Source organism: Leuciscus leuciscus (genome assembly GCF_965113295.1).
Source record: "Leuciscus leuciscus genome assembly, chromosome: 9".
Lineage (NCBI taxonomy): Eukaryota > Metazoa > Chordata > Actinopteri > Cypriniformes > Leuciscidae > Leuciscus > Leuciscus leuciscus.
In genome coordinates this window covers 11,220,018-11,224,807 of record NC_138733.1, presented here as the reverse complement: position 1 = coordinate 11,224,807, position 4,790 = coordinate 11,220,018, and the positions used below count along the sequence as shown (strand labels likewise).

At 32.0% G+C, this 4,790-nt stretch overlaps 1 long non-coding RNA gene across 1 annotated transcript; it reads right to left on the bottom strand.

The window, feature by feature from the left end:
- Positions 1-1,006: 1,006 nt before the first annotated feature.
- On the bottom strand, positions 1,007-2,605 carry LOC309506450. Its single transcript, XR_014208753.1, has 3 exons — positions 2,445-2,605; positions 2,060-2,178; positions 1,007-1,713 (listed from the first exon to the last, which is right to left on the bottom strand). It is a non-coding gene; the product is annotated as an uncharacterized lncRNA (long non-coding RNA).
- Positions 2,606-4,790: the final 2,185 nt, after the last annotated feature.

Sequence of the window (4,790 nt, the reverse complement as noted above, 5' to 3'; positions counted from 1 at the left end):
AAATTCTTCATTCATAAACTAAACTTTGCAAATGGTATTCTGTCCTATCCTTATTTTGGCACTGAATTAATCTCACTTCTTAAATCTCTTCGTTATATTAATAATAAATAATAAAAAAAATCCCTAAGATTTATAAATTATTAGAAATATTTAAAGAAAATACATGCACTTAAAAACTTTTCCTTGTGTTTTTCCTTGTTTTTATTGTGTCAATACAATTGTAGGGTATGCCTTCTTGTCATATCTCTTTGCCTTTGTTTTTCATTGTTTTTGTATAATAATAATAATAATTATTATTATTATTATTATTATTATTATTATTATTATTTATGTATTTGCATGTAATTCTTTGACAATGTTCTTAATTTATTGAGCAATAAGACAGAGCCACTCAAACACAAGACAAACATAGAAAAAACATGAAACAGACAACACAGACAAGACTGCCAGAACCCTGACAAAGTGTGTATAATATTTTTATTTGATTAAAAATGATGATGTCATTTTAATAATTCATGTTAAAAATTCTAAAATATTATTGAAATAGTTTAGGCTATTGTTTGAAATATTTACTTATTATCAATAATAATAATAATAGTTATTATTATTATTATTATTATATAAATGTATTATATATTATTATTATATTTTATTCTACAAGAACATGCCTATATTAAACCTGATGCAGACTGTACTTAATGAAATATGATTTCAATTTTTGCTGTGTGGCTTGTGCAAACAGCATTTGTAAAAAAAAATAAAATAAAATAAAAACCTTTATTACATCAATGATCTGGCAGTTTTTTTTTTTTTCAGTCCTTATACACTGTAGAGTCAAGGTCATAACTGAACCTCCCATAATTATGTATTTATGTGTCATCTATGTATAGCATTTCATATTCATGCCACAGCTTAAAAGTATAAGATAATGGAAGGCTATCATCCATATGACTGAAAAACGTGTTCTTAGAGTGTGTTTAAATGAGATGATACTTTGAACCACAAATGATGCTCAAATGTACTTTTATTTGCTCCAGCAATAAGCAGACATGCTGACATTAGTTTACTCTAACAATAATTACCAGCTAATCAAACACACGCAATATCACAATTTATGCATTTCACAGATTGTAGAATTTATTTGCCAATTTTAATGTTTTACTGCAATTACTGTAAAAAGGAAAAAATCCTCAGCTAAATAAAACTGTATATGTGTGAGGAAAGCAGCTGTCAAGTATAAGCATTACTTACAGGCGTTCACATTCAGCTTGGTTTAGCTCACAATGATAATATGGCAAAGCAGGGGCAATACGATACAGTTTGCTTATCACATCCTTCCAGTCATCCCAGTAGTATCGAAATACAAGGGCTTTAATTCCCCCATAGTTTTGTAACTGTCTAAGACTGTCTTTAATGTTGTCTGGGTGATTTGATAGGCATTTTGATAAACAGGGTGAATTTACAGTGAAATAAACCACACATTTATTTCCAACATTCAAGATGTCCCTCAGATGACCCATCAGGCGATACTCTGAATGTAGGCGCAACTCTGGAATAGCCTTTGCAGCAATGAGGTTATTACTCAAATAAACCTCATTTTTCTGAATTTTTTCACTCACTCGATTAAGTAAGTTCTGATTTGGAAATTGAGAATGTTTAAGACATTTGCTCCTCTCGACTCTGAACACAACAGTGTATTGTCCCAAACCCAACCTGGAAATGAAAGCAGTGGAAATGTAATGTTTTGAGTTAAAAATGACAAATATTAATATAAGTAATGTATATATTAGTATGTAATTATGTATTATTATTATTATTATTATTGTAAAGTTTAATGTTAAAATTATACATGATTATGTAATTATAAAAGACAAATACTTCTGATTATAACTTATAACAACATCTGTTACTAAACCCACTACTTTTTTTGTAATTTTTTTCTTTATATATTTCTTGTAATTTCGTTATATATTTTTGGTTGTGTACATGTAATTGTTCGTTTTTTTTCTTTTTTTAAAATTTGTAAATTCTACTAATATGTTCAATCAAAGACACTTACGAACTATGAAATCTCGTTACAATACGCTGGAGGATTTCTGGGTTCGGATCCTCACCAACTGCACACGTGCTGAAGTGAAGCAGGCCGAGCAGGAGGATCCTCAGTGGCACAGCGAAAACCTGGAGCAAACACACAAATACAAATACTTATACAAAAAAATGTGCACAGGGGCGGGATGGATGCACAGTACTTTTAAAATTAATTTAAAACGGCATTCTGTTTGTTGTATTTGAATGGAATCTTCCTTGACATCTTATGGCCACTTTTTCTGATTACTTTTGGTAAAAATTATGAGTTTTCAACAAAAACAAAAAACTTGAGCAAATGTGCAGCTTTAGCTCCACTAACAATTATTAAGTGATAAAGAAGTATGAATATGACTCACCATGTTATCTGTTGCTCAGATCAGAAGGTTCAGAGATGTTGTGTGAGTCTGCAGTGAAGCAGGAGTGATGAGGAAGAGGAAGAAGATGCTTTTTATTCTGACACTCGACCAGCCCTCTTCTTCAACACCATGAAAAGACCAATTAAAACGGTTCACACTTACATCACTGACTCCTTTAATGATGTCACTGAGCATCTTTGTGTCTCGCCATGTACAGTATGTTGGACTTCCAAAAAATGGTCAATAAAAAAATTAAAAAAATTAAAATTCCTCCAAGAACTTTAAAAACTGTCATGGGTTTCTCCAATAAAGCAATTCAAGGAAATGGATTTAAGGCAGACAATTGCCTTGGGCCCCAAATAATGCACAGGAACATAAACATGAAAATGAATTATGATCTTAAATTGTTAATTTAATAATTAACAATGTTAAGTAATTGTATAGGCCTAATTGCAGTCACATTGCATATAATATCTTTCTTTTTTTTCTTTTTTTTTTACTCCCTCAGCCATTGCATTAGAAACATAGATTAGATTATCTGAGTTATATTTAAAACTATCCTTGCTCTTCTAAGCTTTATAATGGGAGTGAATGGAGGGTGAGATTTTGAAGGCCAAAAAAAAAAAAAAAAATGCACACATCCATCATAAAAGTAATCCATACGTCTCCAGGGGTTAATAAAGGCCTTTGGAAGCAAAGTGATGTGTTTGTGTAAGAAAAAAAAAAAGTTTTCTGCATTTCTGTGTTCGTCAATACGTCATGCCGTCTGCCGGAAGCTAGTTATTATCTGATAAAGTTTAAAATATGGATATGTTTCTTACAAAAACACATTGCTTCGCTTCAGAAGACCTTTATCAAAATCTCGCCCCCCATTCACTCCCATTATAAAGCTTGGAAGAACCAGGATATTTTTAAATGTAACTCTGATTGTGTTTGTCTGAAAGAAGAAGTCATAGGATGGCTTGAGGGTGAGTAAATCATGGAATAATTTTAATTTTTGGTTGAACTATCCCTTTAGTTTTTTTTTTTTGTTGTAATTAACTGCCAAGGAAATATAACACAAAATATAGCATTGTATGTTATTTCATTTTTGTACTTGGGTTCTTTTACAGTCTCAGTTCTAATAATCTCCTGTTTAACTAACATTCAATCAGTGTCTTTGAATCTAAAGCAACGGTTGTCTTTCACACCAATGCCTCTCTGTGACGCCTCTTCCTCCAGTGTGAGGATGAACTGCTGGATTGGCATTTTTTGTATATCGTGGACTTTAGCTGGTACGATGTCTTTGTCTGTGTACAAGTTGCCAAAGAAGAATATGCTCTTCTGCTTGATGATACACGTGTCACTGTTAAACACCAGACATGTTTCCACAGCTCTTTCCATCAGGCTTATCAGATTCCGACTCGAGGAATAATGTTTTTTCTTCACTGGTCACGAACACTCATGTGGATTATTCTATAGTTGTTCACCTCCAAAACTCACCTAAACCAGCAAAGCATTTCATTTATGTCTCAGAATAAGCTCGTTCCAGCATAAAACTGGCATTAATCTCACTCAGAAAGCATACATCGTCACTCATAACTCATTCCTGACATTAACAACAGGGAATATTTCAATAATGATGAAATTTTATTTTTCACATAAATCAGTATTTCATTCTAGAATAAGAATAGCATCTTTACATTTTACAGGCTGTACTACAGCAGTTGTAACAAGAATAAATCAGAAACTTTGCACATAGTAATTTATTTGTAAAAAAAAAAAAAAGTTGGAAAAAAAAATCTGAAATTCCAGGCCTGCAAAAATAATTAATCATAAATATGTTCAGTGAAATGCGACACTATTTATCAGCTTGATCTGTTTGGCCTTGTGAAAGCAGCAGTTGTGATCAATATTGCAATGTGTTGCAGCGCCTTACTGACACTTATCTCTGTACATCTGAATGATCTGGCAGTTTTTACCGGTTGTTACAGTCGTGTGAAGCCATAGGATGAGACACACCACACGTATTCAGTCACACTCGGCGATCAAATGTGTGGGAACATTTTCTTTTTTGTCTTTCATTGAATGTGTGAGCAGGGTAGAAGAAGAAGCTTATAAATATTTATAAACACAATATTTTGCAATATATATCTTTGAGAAACCACCACAATATAATGGAGTGAACTACTGGAGATTACAGTTTTTCTTCGATTGCTTAAACGTGAAATAAAAAAAAGGAGCCTTTTCTCAAAACTCTAAACACAAACCCATAACTTCTCATCCATGTCCTTAAACTTCCTATTTTCAGGTCAAAATGAAGCTCTCCACACAAAACAATTCAATCTTTCTGAAAAAAACAAAACA